General features: G+C 39.5%; 1 protein-coding gene across 3 annotated transcripts in view; it reads right to left on the bottom strand.

The window, feature by feature from the left end:
- The window catches only part of SMOX (spermine oxidase), a 172177-nt gene that overhangs the window by 71363 nt on the left and 80127 nt on the right, over positions 1 to 20687 (bottom strand). Inside the window, exon 8 of one of the 3 annotated variants that reach the window (XR_011076877.1) lies at positions 7408 to 7455. The exons of the other annotated variants lie outside the window; for them this stretch is intronic. The gene's annotated coding sequence lies outside the window, so the exon portion shown is untranslated. Of the gene's footprint in view, positions 1 to 7407; positions 7456 to 20687 lie in introns of those variants that run through there. 3 annotated transcript variants of the gene reach the window in all.

Here is a 20687-nt window from a genome sequence, read left to right as displayed (position 1 = left end):
TTAAGAAAACACTTCCATTTACCATTGCAACAAAAAGAATAAAATATCTAGGAATAAACCTACCTAAGGAGACAAAAGACCTGTATGCAGAAAATTATAAGACACTGATGAAAGAAATTAAAGATCATACAAATAGATGGAGAGATACACCATGTTCTTGGATTGGAAGAATCAATTTTGTGAAAATGACTCTACTACCCAAAGCAATCTACAGATTCAGTGCAATCCTTATCAAACTACCACTGGCATTTTTCACAGAAGTAGAACAAAAAATTTCACAATTTCTATGGAAACACAAAAGACCCCGAATAGCAAAAGCAACCTTGAGAATGAAAAATGGAGCTGGAGGAATCAGACTCCCTGTCTTCAGACTATACTACAAAGCTACAGTAATCAAGACAGTATGGTACTGGCGCAAAAACAGAAATATAGATCAATGGAACAGGATAGGAAGCCCAGAGATAAATCCACACACATATGGTCACCTTATCTTTGATAAAGGAGGCAAGAATATACAATGGAGAAAAGGCAGCCTCTTCAATAAGTCGTGCTGGGAAAACTGGACAGGTACATGTAAAACTATGAAATTAGAACACTCCTTAACACCATACACAAAAATAAACTCAAAATGGATTAAAGACCTAAATGTAAGGCCAGACACTATCAAACTCTTAGAGGAAAACATAGGCAGAACACTCTATGACATAAATCACAGCCAGATCCTTTTTGACCCAGCTCCTAGAGAAATGGAAATAAAAACAAAAATAAACAAATGGGACCTAATGAAACTTAACAGCTTTTGCACAGCAAAGGAAACCATAAACAAGATAAAAAGACAACCCTCAGAATGGGAGAAAATGTTTGCAAATGAAGCAACTGACAAGGGATTAATCTCCAAAATTTACAAGCAGCTCATCGAGCTCAATAACAAAAAAACAAACAACCCAATCCAAAAATGGGCAGAAGACCTAAATAGACATTTCTACAAAGAATATATACAGATTGCCAACAAACACATGAAAGAATGCTCAACATCATTAATCATTAGAGAAATGAAAATCAAAACTACAATGAGATATCATCTCACACCGGTCAGAATGGCCATCATCGAAAAATCTAGGTACAATAAATGCTGGAGAGGGTGTGGAGAAAAGGGAACCCTCTTGCACTGTTGGTGGGAATGTAAATTGATACAGCCACTATGGAGTACAGTATGGAGGTTCTTTAAAAAACTAAAAATAGAACTACCATACGACCCAGCAATCCCACTACTGGGCATATACCATGAGAAAACCATAATTCTAAAAGAGTCATGTACCAAAATGTTCATTGCAGCTCTATTTACAATAGCCAGGACATGGAAGCAACCTAAGTGTCCATCAACAGATGAATAGATACAGAAGATGTGGCACATGTATACAATGGAATATTACTCAGCCATAAAAAGAAACGAAATGGAGTTATTTGTAGTGAGGTGTATGGACCTAGAATCTGTCATACAGAGTGAAGTAAGTCAGAAAGGGAAAAATAAATACCGTACGCTAACACCTATATATGGAATCTAAGGGGGACAAAAAAGAGGTCATGAAGAACCTAGGGGTAAGGGAACAAAGACACAGACCTACTAGAGAATGGACTTGAGGATATGGGGAGGGGGAAGGGTAAGCTCTGACAAAGTGAGAGAGTGGCATGGACATATATACACTACCAAACGTAAAATAGATAGCTAGTGCGAAGCAGCCCCATAGCACAGGGAGATCAGCTCGGTGGTTTGTGACCACCTAGAGGGGTGGGATAGGGAGGGTGGGAGGGAGGGAGATGTAAGAGGGAAGAGATACAGAAACATATGTATATGTATAACTGATTCACTTTGTTATAAAGCAGAAACTAACACATCATTGTAAAACAATTATACTCCAATAAAGATGTTTTAAAAAAAAATCTTCCAACAAACAAAAGTCCAGGACCAGAGGGCTTCACAGGCGAATTCTATCAAACATTTAGACAAGAGCTAACACCTACTATTCCAAAAAATTGCAGAGGAAGGAACACTCCCAAACTCCTCCTATGAGGCCACCATCACCCTGATACCAAAACCAGACAAGATGCAACAAAAAAAGAAAATTACAGACCAATCTCACTGATGAATATAGATGCAAAAATCCTGAACAAAATCCTAGGAAACAGAATCCAACAGCACATTAAAAGGATCATACACAATGATCAAGTGGGATTTTTCCCAAGGATGCAAGGATTCTTCAATATATGCAAAACAGTCAATGTGATACACCATATTAACAAATTAAAGAATAAAAACAGTATGATCATCTCAATAGATGCAGAAAAAGCTTTTGACAAAATTCAACACCCATTTACAATAAAAAACTCTCTAGAAAGTGGTCATAGAGGGTATCTACCTCAACACAATAAAGGCCATATGTGACAAACCCACAGCAAACATCATTCTCAATGGTGAAAAACTGAAAGCAGTTCCACTAAGATCAGTAACAAGACAAGGATATCCACTTTTGCCACTCTTATTCAACATAGTTTTGGAAGTCCTAGCCATGGCAATCAGAAAAGAAAAAGAAATAAAAGGAATACAGATTGGAAAAGAAGAAGTAAAACTGTCTACTATTTGCAGATGACATGATACTATACATAGAGAATCCTAAAGATGCCACCAGAAAACTACTAGAGCTAATCAATGAATTTGGTAAAGTTTCAGGATACAAAATTAATGCACAGAAACTCTTGCATTCCTATACACTAATGATGAAAAATCTGAAAGTGAAATTAAGAAAACACTCCCATTTACCATTGCAGCAAAAAGAATAAAATATCTAGGAATAAACCTACCTAAGGAGACAAAAGACCTGTATGCAGAAAATTATAAGACACTGATGAAAGAAATTAAAGATCATACAAATAGATGGAGAGATATACCATGTTCTTGGATTGGAAGAATCAACATTGTGAAAATGACTCTACTACCCAAAGCAATCTACAGATTCAATGCAATCCCTATCAGACTACCACTGGCATTCTTCACAGAACTAGAACAAAAAATTTCACAATTTGTATGGAAACACAAAAGACCCCAAATAGCCAAAGCAATCTTGAGAACGAAAAATGGAGCTGGAGGAATCAGGCTCCCTGACTTCAGACTATACTACAAAGCTACAGTAATCAAGACAGTATGATACTGGCACAAAAGCAGAAATATAGGTCAAAGGAACAGGATAGAAAGCCCAGAGATAAACCTACACACCTATGGTCAACTAATCTCTGACAAAGGAGGCAAGGATATACAATGGAGAAAAGACAGTCTCTTCACTAAGTGGTGCTGGGAAAACTGAACAGCTACATGTAAAAGAATGAAACTAGAACACTCCCTAACACCATACAAAACAATAAACTCAAAATGGATTACAGACCTAAATGTAAGACTGGACACTATAAAACCCTTAGAGGAAAAGATAGGAAGTACACTCTTTGACATAAATCACAGCAAGATCTTTTTTGATCCACCTCCTAGAGTAATGGAAATAAAAACAAAAATAAACAAATGTGACCTAATGAAACTTAAAAGCTTTTGCAAAGCAAAGGAAACTACAAACAAGATGAAAAGACACCCCTCAGAATGGAAGAAAATATTTGCACATGAATCAATGGACAAAGGATTAATCTCCAAAATTTCCAAGCAGCTCATGCAGCTCAATATTAAAAAAAAAAAACCAATCAAAAAATAGGCAGAAGTCCTAAATAGACATTTCTCCAAAGAAGACATACAGATGGCCAAGAAGCAAATGAAAAGCTGCTCAACATCACTAATTATTAGAGAAATGCAAATCAAAACTACAATGAGGTATCACCTTACACCAGTTAGAATGGGCAACATCAGAAAATCTATACACAACAAATGCTGGAGAGGGTGTGGAGAAAAGGGAACCCTTTGCACTGTTGGTGGGAATGTAAATTGATACACCCACTATGGAGAACAGTATGGAGGTTCCTTAAAGAACTAAAAATAGAACTATCATATGACCCAGCAATTCCACTACTGGGCATATACCCAGAGAAAACCATAATTCAAAAAGACACATGCACCCCAATGTTCATTGTAGCACTATTTACAATAGCCAGGTCATGGAAGCAACCTAAATGCCCATCGACAGATGAATGGATAAAGAAGATGTGGTACATATATACAATGGAATATTCCCGAGCCATAAAAAGGAATGAAATTGGGTCATTTGTAGAGGCATGGATGGACCTACAGACCGTCATACAGAGTGAAGTAAGTCAGAAGTGCAAAACAAATATCATATGTTAACGCATATATGTGGAACCTAGAAAAATGGTACAGATGAACCAGTTTGCAAGGCAGAAATAGAGACACAGATGTAGAGAACAAACGTATGGACATGAAGAGGGGAAAGCCAGGGGTGGGGTGGTGGCGGGATGAATTGGGAGATTGGGATTGACATATATACATTAATATGTATAAAAGAGATAACGAATAAGAACCTGCTGTATAAATCAATAAATAAATAAATAAATAAAATTTTTTTAAAAACACTACTTAACACCATACATAAAAATAAACTCCAAATGGATTAAAGACCTAAATGTAAGACCAGACACTATAAAAACTTTTAGAGGAAAACAGGAAAAACACTCTTTGACATAAACCACAGCAAGGTCTTTTTTGACCCACCTCCTAGAATAATGAAAATAAAAACAAAAATGAACAAATGGGACCTAATGAAACTTAAAAGCTTTTGCACAGCAAAGGAAACCATAAACAAGACAAAAAGACAACCCTCAGCATGGGAGAAAATATTTGCAAATGAAACAACGGACAAAGGATTAATCTCCAAAATATACAAGCAGCTCATGGAGCTCAATATCAAAAACACAAACAATCCAATTAAAAAATGGGCAGAAGACCTAAATAGACATTTCACCAGAGAAGGCATACAGATGGCCAAGAGGCACATGAAAAGACGCTCAACATCACTAATTATTAGAGAAATGCAAATCAAAACTACAATGAGGTATCACCTCACACCGGTCAGAATGACCATTATCAAAAATCTGGAAACAATAAATGCTGGAAAGGGTGTGGTGAAAAGGGAATCCTCCTGCACTGTTAATGGGAATGTAAATTGATAAAACCACTATGGAAAACAGTATGGAGGTTCCTTAAAAAACTAAAAATAGAACTACCATATGACGCAGCAATCCCACTACTGTGCATATACCCTGAGGAAACCATAATTCTAAAAGAGTTATGTACCACAATGTTCATTGCAGCACTATTTACAATAGCCAGGACATGGAACCAACCTTCCATCGACAGATGAATGGATAAAGAAGATGTGGCATATATATACAATGGAATATTACTCAGCCATAAAAAGAAACGAAATGGAGTTATTTGTAGTGAGGTGAATGGACCTAGAGTCTGTCATACAGAGTGAAGTAAGTCAGAACGAGAAAAACAAATACCATATGCTAAAGCATATATATGGAATCTAAAAAAAAAAACTGGTACTGATGAACCTAGTTGCAGGGCAGGAATAAAGATGTAGACATAGAGAATGGACTTGAGGACACGGGGTGGGAGGACGAAGCTAGGGCGAAGTGAGAGTAGCATCAACATATATACACTACCAAATGTAAAATAGTTGGCTGGTGGGAAGCAGCAGCATAGCACAGGGAGATCGGCTCGGTGCTTTGTGATGACATAGAGGGGTGGGATAGGGAGGTTGCGAGGGAGGCTCAAGAGGGAGGGGATATGGGGACATATGGCTGATTCACTTTGGTGTACAACAGAAACTAACACAGTATTGTGAAGCAATTATACTCCAATAAAGATCTATTTTTTAAAAAAAAGTAAGTGAGGTTTTGTCAGAAGAATCTTGTGGTCCCCATTCAGTCACTCTAGATTAGTAATAACTGGAGATTATGAATTATAGTTATGCCAGAGCCAATCTTTTAAGGAGAAGGAAATGCATTAAACAGCACAATGAAAGTAACAAGACCCCTAATATTCTCACCCATCTCCTCACCCCTACCAACCTGAGAGGTTTGCAGCATCATAGCTTCTTAATTCTTAATGGCACAGGGGCAATTCTGGTTTATTAGAGGATGTGATTGTCAAAACATCTTTGTGTGGGTGTGAAAATGCTTTTCTCACACAGCAGGGAAAGACCACAGCATGTAACTTTGCCCAGCCCCCCTATTATCAAAGCCATGCCACTTCCTCCCCAACCTTAGAATATACCTAAAAGTACCCCCCAAAGATACCAGGTGCAGTTGGGGGAAGGTCTCTTAATGCCAAAGGAGATGTGAGGAAAGCAGAAAGAGCTTAAGTTATAGCTGGTCAGAGATGGGGCCAGCATTATTGAGTCAGACTTAAATCAGTAACCTACCATCTCTGGCCAACCCCCTTGCTCTGCCTGCCCACAGCCCAACCCCTCTCCTGATTACAACCCAACCCTCACTCCACCTACAGCCTAACCATTCAGCCTGGCTTCAGATGGATCCCCTTTATTCAAGGCACAAACAGTCTTGTCCTTGAATGTACATCTTTTTTCCTTACCCAGACTGTGCACTTTTTGGGTAAGAAACCAATGTCTCCTCAGAGACTGAATATACAAACAGACAATGGCCGTATATGACAATAGAACTCTGACCCACAGTCTGTAGCAACCAGCCTAGGAAGCCAAACCCCTGCAACAATCAGCCCAGAATGGTAAGGAATTGGTCAATTACTTCCAACTTCCTTATGTGTTGTACCTGCTTCCAACTCAGGACCAACTAAAAAAAGGCAAGTATGTTCCCCAAACCAATCACATAAAATGCCTCTCTTCTAGTCAGGCCCCCTCCAGTGTCCTCATGCCAACAACCTCTAATCACAGCTCACCTGAAGCCTTCCCTTTTTCCTTTTTTTTTTTTTTTTTTTTTTACTATAATTCTTTCCTACTCCCTGCCTGCCTTTGAGTCCCCTGACAAATGCAAGTGATGGTGGCTGACTCCCTTGATATAGCAGGCTCTGAATAAATGGCTTTTTTTTTTTTTTTTTTATCATTTGGGCGGTCTTTTATTTCCACAGTTTTCCTGGAGGTCCCAACGAGATACAGTCTGTACTACCCATCACTGCAGACTGGTCTTTGGCCAAATGCATTATCTGTAGATAATAATACATGAACCCCTTGTGTCTTGCTGCTCATGGCTTGTCAGATCCATGCCAACCTGGTAAATCAGCGCTGGGCTTGAACTCCATACCTTTGTATTGAGTCCTCAGATGTTTATTACCAGTTTAGCACCCAGGTTTTGTTATTGGTTCCCATTTGTTTGCATCATCAGCGGAATTAGGACATTCCTTTTCATCTTTTTGGTTCTCTTTTGTGCTTCCATTTTGAGTGGTGCTGTTAAAGTTGTTTTCTGTCACAAGAAGAAGCACAAGGAAAAACACAGACATAGGCCCCCTTTAGGCTTGTTGATCAAGCCAGCCTCATAGACCTCATAGGTGACTTTGTGGTTCTCATTCATACTGGCTGTAGGTCACCAGTAAAACTGGGTAACATTCTTCTTTCATCCCAACACTTTTCCCAGAGAGAGTATTCTCCCTGGCTTTCTGTAGGGAGTAAATTGTCAGCTCTGCATTTGGAGACAGCCAACTGTCAAGCTGAGGGCCCAAGACACAAGGTGTCCAAACATCACATTTCTATCCACCATTGCCAGCTCTCATGGGGTCACCAAAGTCCTCTCCTCCTCCAGGAAAAACTCCTGTTTCTTATATGTATTCTCATTAGAATCCTAATTCTCTCTCTAAATGTATAAACTTCACCAGGGATCATCTGGACCTGCAATTGCCACTCTAGGAAACATGTGACTTGAACAAAATTGTTCATTTTAGAGGTGCTTTAGAAAACAAAGGCAATAAGATATTTTGATCAGTATGCCGAGGCTTCCAAAGGAAATTCTGATTTTAAAATTGCTTCACTAAAAGATTCTTTGGCCACACTAACGAGCAATAGGACAAACTTAGGCAACAAAAAACTAGACTCATTTTTATAACAAATCTTCCCCCTCCTTTTCCTCCAGTTAATTCCCTAGATCCAGTCCTACCTCTTCCACCTTCTCCTCCCAAATGTTCAGCCTTCACACCTCCACTGATGCTTCCCTGCTCTTCCCCTGTCCAACCCTTACACTTTCCCAACAACTCCAAAGATCTTTAAATATCAGTTACCTCTAAAGATATAGCCCTTCCATAAGCTAGCTATGCAGACAGCTGTAGAATTTAAACCTTTGACCAGAGCTGAATTAATAATTATAATTAAGGATTTTCCGAAACCCAGACAAGACCAGCAACTAGTCACAGAAGAATTTAGAATTCTTTTGGGTACATATGACCCAGGGTTTCCTGACCTATATCAATTTTATACATGTTGGTCAGAACCTGAGATACTGAATCATGGATGACAAAAGCTGATTAGACTGACTTGGATTCCTCTTTCTACTATACATCTGAAGGTCAAAAACAGGTCCAAAAAGCAGGGTAAAGTCTCCTAAAAGTCATAGCTAAAACATTTCTAATAAAAATCTATTGGACCATAATTCAATTATGCAAAAGTATAAAAGCTAGGTTATGGTTCCCTGTTGTTTGCTCAAACACTAACCTATATGTTGTGGTGAAGGTATGTTTTAGATGAGATTAACATCTACAATCAGTTTACTTAAAATAAAGGATACTACCCTCAATAATGTGGGTGGGCTTCATCCAATCAATTGACGGTATTAGGAGAATAAACTGAGGTTTCCCAGAGAAAAGAAATTCTGCCTGAATAATGTAACATAGGGGAGAGCAGCCAAGATGGCAGAGTAGAAAGACCCTGAGCTCTGCTCTTTTCATGAGCACACCAAAATCACAATTATCTACAAAGCAATCACAGATGAAAAGGACTGGAACCTACCAGAAAAGCTCTTCTATGACTAAAGACATAGAAAACGAAGCACAATGAGACAGGTAGGAGGGGCAAATTCATGATATAATTAAGTTCCATACCCTCGGTGGGTGACGCACAAACTGGAGAATAATTATATTGCAGAGGTTCTCACACAAGAGTGAAAGTTCTGAGCCCCACATCAGGCTCCCCAGCCTGGGGGTCCTGCACTGAGAAAACAACACCAGCAGGGCTTAGTTTTGGGAGCCCCACAGGACTGGGGAAAATAGAGACTTCAATCTTATAGGGCACACACAAAATCTCATGCACACTGGGACTCAGGGCAAAAGCAGTAATTTGACAGGAGTCAGGGTCAGACCCACTTGCTGGTCTGGGAGAGTCTCCTTAAATGTAAATGGAGTGAATGCTCCAACCAAAAGACACAGAGTGGCTGAATAGATACAAAAACAAGGCCTGTATATATACTGCCTATAAGAGACTCACTTCAGCTCTAGAGACACATACAGACTGAAAGTAAAGGGATGGAAAAAGATATTCCATGCAAATGGAAATCAAAAGAAAACTGGAGCAGCAATGCTTACAAAAGCTAAATAGACTTTAAAATAAAAACTGTTACAAGAGACAAAGAACCCTAAAGATGCTACCAGAAAACAACTAGAGCTAATCAATGAATTTGGTAAAGTAGCAGGATACAAAATTAATGCACAGAAATCTCTTGCATTCCTATACAATAATGATGAAAACTCTGAAAGTGAAATTAAGAAAACACTCCCATTTACCATTGCAACAAAAAGAATAAAATATTTAGGAATAAACCTACCTAAGGAGACAAAAGACCTGTATGCAGAAAATTATAAGACACTGATGAAAGAAATTAAAGGTGATATAACTAGATGGAGAGATATACCATGTTCTTGGATTGGAAGAATCAACATTGTGAAAATGACTCTACTACCCAAAGCAACCTACAGATTCAATGCAATCCCTATCAAACTACCACTGGCATTTTTCACAGAACTAGAACAAAATATTTCACAATATCTATGGAAACACAAAAGACCCCAAATACCCAAAGCAATCTTGAGAAAGAAAAACGGAGCTGGAGGACTCAGGCTCCCTGACTTCAGTCTATACTACAAAGCTACAGTAATCAAGACAGTATGGTACTGGCACAGAAACAGAAATATAGATCAATGGAACAGGATAGAAAGCCCAGAGATAAAGCCACGCACATATGGTCACCTTATCTTTGATAAAGGAGGCAAGAATATAGAGTGGAGAAAAGACAGCCTCTTCAATAAGTGGTGCTGGGAAAACTGGACAGGTACACGTAAAAGAGTGAAATTAGAACACTCCCTAACACCATATACAAAAATAAACTCAAAATGGATTAAAGACCTAAATGTAAGGCCAGACACCATCAAACTCTTAGAGGAAAACATAAGCAGAACACTCTATGACATAAATCACAGCAAGATCCTTTTTGACCCAGCTCCTAGAGAAATGGAAATAAAAACAAAAATAAACAAATGGGACCTAATGAAACTTAACAGCTTTTGCACAGCAAAGGAAACCATAAACAAGATGAAAAGACAACCCTCAGAATGGGAGAAAATGTTTGCAAATGAAGCAACTGACAAGGGATTAATCTCCAAAATTTACAAGCAGCTCATCGAGCTCAATATCAAAAAAACAAAAATCCCAGTCCAAAAATGGGCAGAAGACCTAAACAGACATTTCTCCAAAGAAGATAAGATATACAGATTGCCAACAAACACATGAAAGAATGCTCAACATCATTAATCATTAGAGAAATGAAAATCAAAACTACAATGAGATATCATCTCACACCGGTCAGAATGGTCATCATCAAAAAATCTACAAACAATAAATGCTGAAGAGAGTGTGGAGAAAAGGGAACCCTCTTGCACTGTTGGTGGGAATGTAAATTGATACAGCCACTATGGAGAACAGTATGGAGGTTCCTTAAAAAACTAAAAATAGAACTACTATACGAACCAGCAATCCCACTACTGGGCATATACCCTGAGAAAACCATAATTCAAAAAGAGTCATGTACCAAAATGTTCATTGCAGCTCTATTTACAATAGCCAGGACATGGAAGCAACCTAAGTGTCTATCATCAGATGAATGGATAAAGAAGATGTGGCACATATATACAATGGAATATTACTCAGCCATAAAAAGAAACGAAATGGAGTTATTTGTAGTGAGGTGGATGGACCTAGAGTCTGTCATACAGAGTGAAGTAAGTCAGAAAGAAAAAAACAAATGCAGTATGCTAACACATATATATGGAATCTAAGGGGGAAAAGAAAGGTCATGAAGAACCTAGTGTCAAGACAGGAATAAAGACACAGACCTACTAGAGAATGGACTTGAGGATATGGGGAGGGGGAAGGGTAAGCTGTGACAAAGTGAGAGAGTGGCATGGACATATATACACTACCAAACATAAAATAGATAGCTAGTGGGAAGCAACCGCATAGCACAGGGAGATCAGCTTGGTGCTTTGTGACCAGGTAGAGGGGTTGGATAGGGAGGGTGGGAGGGAGGGAAATGCAAGAGGGAAGAGATATAGGAACATATGTATATGTATAACTGATTCACTTTGTTATAAAGCAGAAACTAACACATCATTGTAGAGCAATTATACTCCAAAAAAGATGTTTAAAAAAAAGAAATAGACAAAGACGCACACTACATACTGATCAAGGGATAAAATGAAGAAGTTATAACATTGTAAATACATATACACCTGACATAGGACCACATAAATATATAAGGCAAATATTAACAGACATAAAAGGAGAGATTGACAGTAACACAATAACAGTAGGGGACTTTAACACCACACTTACACCAATGGACAGATCATCCAGACAGAAAATCAATAAGAAAACACAGGCCTTAATACATTAGACCAAATGGACTTAATTGATATCTGTATAGAGCATTCCATACGAATGCAGCAGACTACACATTCTTTTCAAGTGCACATGGAACAGTCTCCAGGATAGATCACATGCAAGGCCACAAAACAATCCTCAGTATATTTAGGAAATTAAAATCCTATCAAGCATCTTTTCCAACCACAACACTATGAGGCTAGAAATCAACTACAAGAAAAAAACTGTGAAAAACACAAATATGTGGAGGCCAAAACATATGGATGGCCAAAACAACCAATGGATCACTGAAGAAATTAAAGAGGAAATCAATAAGTACCTAGAGAAAAATGAAAACCAAAACACCTATGGGATGCAGCAAAAGCAGTTCCAAGAGGGAAGTTTATAGCAATACTATCTTATGTCAAGAAACAAGAAAAATCTCAAATAAACACCCTAACCTTACACCTAAAGCAACTTGAGAAAAAAGAACAAACAAAACCCAAAGTTAGTAGAAGGAAAGGAATAATAAAGATCAGAGCAGAAATAAATGAAATAGAGCTTAAAAAAAATCAATAGAAAAGATCAATGAAACTAAAAGCTGGTTTTTGAAAAGATAAACAAAATTGATAAACCTTTAGCCAGACTCATCAAGAGAAAAAGGAAGAGGGATCAAATCAATAAAATTAGAAATGAAAAAGGATAAGTTACAAATGACACTACAGAAATACAAAGGATCATAAGAGACTACTACAAACAACTATATGCCAATAAAATAGACAACCTAGAAGAAATGGACAAATTCTTACAAAGGTACAATCTCTCAAGACTGAACCAGAGAAAAATAGAAAATATGATCAGACTGATTACCAGGAATGAAATTGAATCAGTAGTTTTAAAACTCCTAACAAATGGCTTCACAGGTGAAGTCTACCAAATATTTAGAGAAGAGTTAACACCTATCCTTCTGAAACCATTCCAAAAAAATTGCAGAGGAAGGAATACTTCTGAGCTCACTCTATAAGACCAGCATCACCCTGATACCAAAAGCAGACAAAAAAAGAAAATTAGAGGCGAATATCACTGATGAACATAGATGCAAAAACCCTCAGCAAAATACTAGCAAACCAAATCCAACAATACAGTAAAAGGATTATACACCATGATCAAGCGGGATTTAATCCAGGGATGCAAGAATTTTCAATATCTACAAACCAATCAATGTGATACAACACATTAACAAACTGAAGAGTAAAAACCATATACATGATCATCTCATTAGATGCAGGGAAAGCTTTTGATAAAATTCAACATCCATTTATGATAAAAACTCTCTGGAAAGCAGGTAAAGAGGAAACATACCTCAACATAATAAAGGCCATATATATGACAAACCCACAGGTAACATCATATGCAATGATGAAAAGCTGAAAGCATTTCCTCTAAAATCAGGAACAAGGCAAGGATGTCCACTCTTGCCACATTTATTCAACATAGTTTTGGAAGTCCTAGCCACAGCAATCAGAAAAGTAAAAGAAATAAAATAATCCAAATTGGAAAGGAAGAAGTAAAACTATCACTGTTTGCAGATGACATGGTACTGTACACAGAAAATCCTAAAGACCCCACCAGAAAACTACTGGAGCTCATCAATAAATTCAGTAAAGTTACAGGATATAAAATTAATACACAGAAATCTGTTGCATTTCTATACACTAACAACATAGTACCATAAAGAGAAATTAAGGAAACAAGCCCATTTACCATCACATCAAAAAGAATAAAATACCTGGGAATAAATCTACCTAAGGAGGCAAAAGACCTGTACTCCAAAAACTATAAGATGCTGACAAAAGAAATTGAAGATGACAAAACAGATGGAAACATATACCATTTTCTTGGATTGGAAGAATCAATATTGTTAAAATGACCATAGTACCTAAGGTAACCTACAGATTCATTGCAATCCCTATCAAAATGCCAATGGCATTTTTCACAGAACTAGAACAAATAATTTTTAAATTTGTACAGCAACATAAAAGACCCCCTCCCCCAATAGCTAAGCAATCTTCAGAAAGAAGAACGGAGCTGGAGGAATCATGAGCCCTGACTTTAGACTATACTACAAAGCTACAGTAATCAAAACAGTATGGTACTGGCACAAAAACAGACACATCGATCAATGGAAAAGAATAGAGGGCCCAGAAATAAACCCACACACCTAGGGCCAATTAATCTATGACAAAGGAGGCAAGAATACACAACGGAGAAAAGACAGTCTCTTCAGTAAGTGGTGCTGGGAAAACTGGACAGCTACATGTAAAAGAATTAAATTAGAACATTCTCCAACACCATATACAAAAATAAACTCAAAATGTATTAAAGTCCTAAATATAAGACCGGATAGTATAAAACTTCTAGAGGATAACATAGGCAGAACACTCTTTGACATAAATCACAGCAATATTTTTATGGATCAATCTCCTAAAGTAAAGGAAATAAAAGCAAAAGTACACAAATGGGACCTAATTAAACTTAAAAGCTTTTGCACCACAAAGGAAACCATCAACAAAACGAAAAGACAACATACTGAATGGGAGAAAGTATTTGCAAACGATATGACTGATAAGGAATTAATATTCAACATATATAAACAGCTCATACAACTCAACATCAAAAGAAAAAACAACTCCATCTAAAAACGGGCAGAAGAACTGAATAGACATTTCTCCAAAGAGGAAATGCAGATGACCAACAGGCACATGAAAAGATGCTCAGCATCACTAATCATCAGTGAAAATCAAAACCACAAGGAGATATCATCTCACACCTGTCAGAATGGCTTTCATCAAAAAGAACACAAATAACAAATGCTGGTGAGGATGTTGGAGAAAAGGGAACCCTCATACACTGTTGGTGGGAACGTAAATTGGTGCAGTCACTGTGGAAAACAGGATGGAGGTTTCTTAAAAAGCTAAAAATAGAAATACTATATGCCCCAGCAATTCCACTCCTGGGTACATATCCAAAAAGAAACCAAAAATGCTAGTTCAAAAAGATACATGGATCCCAATGTTCACAGTAGCATTATTTACAATTGCCAAGATATGGCAAGTCCATCAACAGATGAATGCCTAAAAAAGATGTGAGATTATATATATATATATAATCTCACATATACACACACATATATATATACACAATGGAATACCATTCAGCCATAAAAAAGAATGAAATTTTGCCATTTTCAGCAACTTGGATGGACTTGGAGGGCATTAGGCTAAGGGAAATAAGTCAGACAGAGAAAGACAAATACTGTATGATATCACTTGTGTTTGGAATCTAAAAAATATAGTGAACTAGTGAATATAACAAAAAAAAAAGCAGACTCACAGATATGGAGAACAAACTAGTGGTTACCAGTGGGGAGGGGCAGGGAGGGGCATTATAGGGGTGGGGAATGGGAGGTACAAATTATTGGTTGTAAGATAGGTTTAAGGATGTAAGATAGGTATAAATTTTTTTAATTAAAAATAAATAAATAAACAAACAAATAAAAAAACACCTTCCCCTCAGAACAAATAAAAAAATAAAAAATGAAAAGCACCTTCCCCTCAAAAAAAACATCTACCTGAGTCTCCAGCCTGCTGGCCTGCCCTACAGATTTCAGACTCAAGACTGCAATTTAAACTCTTTATTTCCAGCCTGCCTTAAATACAGATTTTGGACTTGCCAACACACTACAATTGAGTGAGCCAATTCCTTGAAATAAAAATAAAGCTTAAATAAAGACTTCTAAATTTATTTATTTATTTATTTACAGATATGTATACCTCTCTCCTATTGGTTCTGTTTCTCTGGAAAACCTGACTGTTACAGCCCTGCAGATCAAAGAGCTAGATGGCCCACTTCCCAACTGACCACCTTTGTTAATAAGGACGTGTCAATATTGTAAACAGAATGCACACTGGTAAAACATCATCCCATTTTACAAACAAAAGAAAACCCAAGACAAATAAAAGTCCCTCAATTTAGGTCAATGAAGGTGCTCCAAGAAAGGAAAATGCACCTAATATATTCTTACCCCTAAACATCCAAGGTATATTAACTATAAATATAGATGGTCACCCTCATCCCTGTTGATGCCTCTCAGAAGCATTCCTCCTAGGAGAAAGGTACTCACGCCTGCCTTAACAGACCAGGCTCCCTAGAATGTGTGAAAACCCTCCCCAGTCATCTATTGCAAAAGGCTGGAACTCTGGGACTGAGACATATACTCTAACCATCAGTGACACTCGAAGGTGCACAGTCCTTCATGCTTTTGTGCATTTATTCATTTCTTCATTTGTTGATTCATACTTTCACTATCTCCAGCTACCACAGGTAAACAATGAAATTATAAAACACTAATCAACAGAGGAATAAATCAAAGATACTGGGGACCCAGAGGAGGAGGTAAATGGGATTTTTGCAAACAATCCTCATGTGGGTCAGAGTTATTATCGCTATTTTACACTTATGGGGAAACGAAGCATCAGAGAGATTAAGTGACTAACCCACAGAGGACAGAGGAAGGGAGAACTAGTAGAAGCCCAAGAGATAAGGCATGGAGAACACTAAAGTGGGGAGAGCCAGCCTCACTTCCTAATTTTTTTCCTGGGACACTTGGGATTTTTTGCTTCCTCCATCCTTCCTTTCCTCCAAGGAATCATTGTCAAGGGAAATCCTCCTTTCTTCACAGTCTTCTCCAGAGACTGACTCTTGCCCCAGGAGAAAGGAAATGGAAAATGGCTCTGTGCCATCTTATTTGTGAGCTGGAAGGTTGATATCCTAGCAGGAGTTGCCTCAGCCTCTTTAATCGGGATTGGAGTCATGCAACCCTGCCAGGCCTCTCAAGTTGATTACATGTCACTTCCTCAGAGCTGACTGGCCTATTTTGATTCTGTTTTAGGAAATCTCCCTCATCTGCATTTGCTGCTCTGTTTGGGGGTCCGGTTAGCCAAGTTTACACTAGAATTTTCTCATATTTCTTTTCATTACCACAGAATATCCCTACGGAACTTCTTCCCCACTCCTCCCAGTTCCACATCCCACAATGGGTAATCAGATCTCAGGGGCTGGAGGAGATGGTAACCTTATATGTCACCTCTACCAGGAGGTACAAAGAATTTGTGAAGTAATGAGAAACACTGGTTCTTGGAGTTAGAAGACCTAGATTGTAAGGGTGGGATTTTGGGCACTAATAAAGGAAGGGAAGAGATTCCCCTTGGCACTGGGTGGACTCTACTAGAGAGGGGTTGCTTATTCTCCAGGGAGGTTAAAGCAATGCTAGCTGAGTTCCCACTGACCACCTTAATTCTCCCTTTGCATTCCCAGAGCTGAGTGAATTGGAATTAGCATTGTCACCAGCACATTCCCAAATGGCATTCTCAACTCTAATGTTTTTTTAGTAAGCCATACTGGAAATGTGTACATTGGGCCTGGTCTAGAAGGAATAGCCACATGAAGAGTGTCCACTGGGCCTGGGTAGAATATTAGCCAGGGGTTCAGATCAGCCAATCTACCTGCTCTTTTCACAATCCACCCATCAGGAATTGCCTCATTAATGCTCAAATGGAGTCTTCCTGGGACTCTTGCTTTCCTGCAGCATAATGTCCTGCAGGCTGAATGGTCATCAAGTCCATTCCCTATTCTTGAACACTTGGCTGACCCACATTTCTCCCTTGCATCTAAGTGGGGGCATGAGCTTAGACACGAGTGCTGTGCTTGACTCCTAAAATGTCTACATAATCCTCCACAAAAGGAATCCCTTTTTTCTTTGGGCAGGTGGATGTAGACAATCTAGAAGAGGTCTCCAGGGCCCTGGAGAATTCCAGGGCTGTAGGAAATAGTGGAGCCACACATTGTGGCTTTGTCCAATATCCTGCTTCCCAGCTTATTTACTCTCCTGAAGAAAATAAAAAGAAACAAAAGAATATCTCTTCAGGGCAGAAGCAAACACAGCTGCAAAGCAAACAGCCACACCAAGGGTCCCCAGAGCAGTAGGCTGCTTGCCAGGCTTCAACGAGGAATATCATTCCACTGGTGGCCATCCCCAGCCTCTACCATTTCTACTATGATGAGAAATATAGTCACTAACTTCCAACTCCATTAATTTTAGGCAAGTATTAGCATAAATAATCAAATAATGGGCCTCTCGTTCCCTGTAGCTTCTGTTGACATAGGAATGAGGCTGCAAAGATGAATTACCAAGTACATATCTCCTTTCTGCTTATCTTTTCAATATCTTTTCCCCACATACTCAGCAATATCTTTTCTCCACATTATCCGTAACCCACAACCACTGAGATGTAGCCAGCACCAAACTCTACTGTCCTCATGGTGGAAGAGGGTAGCACTGAGCCCTCACCCCTTTACCCAGTACCCCTGTTGACCATAGTAGGCATCTAGGGTGACTGGCACTATTAGGGGGATTGGGAGGCTTAAGTTTGGGGTCAGTCAGTGTTGTGGGTCAGATTGTAGCCAGAGGTAGGGTCAGGCCATTGTAAGCTTAAAGGTCAGGCCAGAGGTAGAGATCCATTTGCAGCTGAAGAATAGAAAGGATGTCCATGTTCTTCATAGGAACTGATCCCAGGAAGTGGCAGCATTAGCCAAGTTTTCCAGTGACATACATGAATTTACACCCTTTCAGCCTCCACTGCTATTCTGAGGCAGGGAAGAATTGGAAAACAGTTCCTTTGCATTTGGATTTTCTTTGAGAATTTAATTGAAAAGAGTCTCCAGGACCCAGATACCAAACCCAAAGAAAACTTTTTGTCCATGGGAAAGATCTCCTCTTAACTCTTCTGGGTAGCACTTTCTACAATTTGAATGTAAGCCCCAGGATGGCAGGGATTTTACTTTATACAACATCATATCCCCAGTGCCAGGAAAAGTTCTAAGCATATAGCTAGTGCTTAGTTAATTTGTGTTGAATGAATGAATAAAAGTTGTCCAGGCTTGGTGGGGTAGGAATGAACTGTGGGTTGACTGGCTGGCCCCCACAAACAGGATATCTGTCAGGAATGCCTGCATTCTCTCCCACTCAACACCCTGACTGAAAGAAACAACCATCCTGCACCATTTCCATGAGAGTCCAAATCTCCTCAAACCTCTCATGACCTCTTGTAGGGTTCCTTTAAACCTCCTCTTTAAGGGCTAAAGTCCCAGTTTACCAGTCTAGGAGTTAACTTCTCAGTTGTGGGATAAACCTTTCCTTTTTCTTTACTCTCACTCTAAAGGGATCTCATAAAGGAGAGGAGATAAACACAGGTGCTTAGTTTTCCTTCTTAAACTAGAAGCCATGCTGCTGGATCACAAAGAAACCAAGGGCCAGCCAGGTCTCCAGGGCTCACAGGTCCAGCGATTTGATCCCTTCCCAGATTTGAGCATAATAAACTGGTAGAGAAAACTCACAATTTCACACCTCCTGCCTTTCCCTGTTTCTTCCCCCTAGAGCTCTAGAACCTCCAAAGCCCTCTTGTAGACCTAGATCTGAGATGTGGTAAAGCTGCCCCATCTCCTTCCAGGCACACTATCCCACAATTTCTCCTCACCCTGCTGGCAAGTATACCTCCAGCCAGCCTTATGCTGGTTCTCTAGACCAGAATCAGGCACAGATCTCTATGTGGCACCTGTCAGGTAGCCCCCTACCACCCCAGGGCCAGCTTAGATTTAACTTTGTCTCCTATTCCCAGTCATCCTTGAAAACTGACCAAGCCCAGAATCAGATGTACTCCACGAGGGTTATCCCTGTCTTACACTGTGAGATGGCAGCCAGTCACAGACACAGAGCCTGCCATCTGACACTCCCATGTGAGAAGCTCCTGGCCTGTCCTTCCACAGCCCTCTGCCCCTCCCCTTCAGAGAGGAAGCCCAAACCCACAGTTCTGCTTTAGATCAGCTGCCAAATAATCCTCATAAGACACCTTGCTTTCATTTCAACTCTTCACAGTAAGCTCCCAAAGACCCAAGTAAAAGATGGAAGATGTAATGGGAAGCTGAAGGCCTTGGAAGAGCTGTTTCTAAGCTATGACTGTAACAGCTTTGGCTTCCTAGGCTGGGGAGGGGATGGGGAGGGGTGGTTACCCGTCTCTCCCATTTCTCCCATTTTTCTGCTCTTCTCCAAAGCACCTCTCATCTAGGACTCTCATACATCCTGAGATGTCATTCACAGCTAGTGGGCACTGAGGCCATGAGTTCTCTGCCCCCTCCCAGATACCTCTCTAAACAGGTCCTCATCTCCCTGGCATGGCTCAAGACTTCCTCATCCTGCACTTAATTGGTGGCATTATTCTCCCTGCAATGCCCCCCTCCCCTGCCACCCAGAGTGTCCAACATAGCTTGACACATGACAGCAGCCTGGTTAGTATTTTTATGTTGGCCAAAGGAATGGTCTCTTTTTGTTTCTCCCTACCCAGTTTTGTTAGTCAACAAGAGGCTCCTCAAACCCACCCCTCCACCTGTGGCCCGGGTTCATACCAGCTCCACATTCCCTCTGTCCTCTGTCCTACCTGTTCAAATCCTGCCCTGCGTAGTCCCACTCAGCTAACAAATACAGGCACTGCTCTGGGGCCCTAACAGACATTAATTCATTAAATCTTCACGCCGGTAGGTAGACACTACTCTTATCTTCATTTTACAGATGAGAAACTAAGACACAAAGAGGTCAAACAGCTAACATAGGGTGGAGCCTAGATTTGGAGCCAGACTGTCTGCCCCACCTCCTTTAACCATCCCGCCAAGTGGCCTTTCCCACCC

The sequence above is a fragment of the Eschrichtius robustus genome, chromosome 16 (genome assembly GCF_028021215.1).
Source record: "Eschrichtius robustus isolate mEscRob2 chromosome 16, mEscRob2.pri, whole genome shotgun sequence".
Taxonomy (NCBI): Eukaryota; Metazoa; Chordata; class Mammalia; order Artiodactyla; family Eschrichtiidae; genus Eschrichtius; species Eschrichtius robustus.
Note: the sequence above shows the minus strand (reverse complement) of the source record. Positions and strands in the feature narration are given on the sequence as shown.